The sequence below is a fragment of the Monopterus albus genome, unplaced genomic scaffold (assembly GCF_001952655.1).
Source record: "Monopterus albus unplaced genomic scaffold, M_albus_1.0 scaffold13157.1, whole genome shotgun sequence".
Classification (NCBI taxonomy): Eukaryota; Metazoa; Chordata; class Actinopteri; order Synbranchiformes; family Synbranchidae; genus Monopterus; species Monopterus albus.
The window spans coordinates 1-319 of NW_018140992.1; the positions used below are offsets into that span (position 1 = coordinate 1).

Here is a 319-nt window from a genome sequence, read left to right on the forward strand (position 1 = left end):
AGGTCTGACTGACAGCAGGCCTAATGCTTCCACTTTTGTATCTCCAGTGAAACCAGCATCAGGTATGAAGGTTATTGCTCTGTTTGGTATGATGTGAAATATTAACACATGGTGTGTTTCTTACACTGCTGTCTGCCCAACTGACTTCACCAATATGTTGTACCACAGAGATGTACACACAAGAAACTGACACTACTGTAGAAAACAAGCCATATACAACACAGACCAGAGGTACAGTAGGACACATTTTCATAAATCACTCAATATATTTGTTATTTTTAAAGTTTGAAAGTTTTTTTATTCACCAGGTCAAACTGTT

At 37.6% G+C, this 319-nt stretch overlaps 1 long non-coding RNA gene across 1 annotated transcript; it reads left to right on the top strand.

The window, feature by feature from the left end:
• On the top strand, positions 1–319 carry LOC109954437 (uncharacterized). Its single transcript, XR_002274128.1, has 3 exons — positions 1–62; positions 169–231; positions 309–319. It is a non-coding gene; the product is annotated as an uncharacterized LOC109954437 (long non-coding RNA).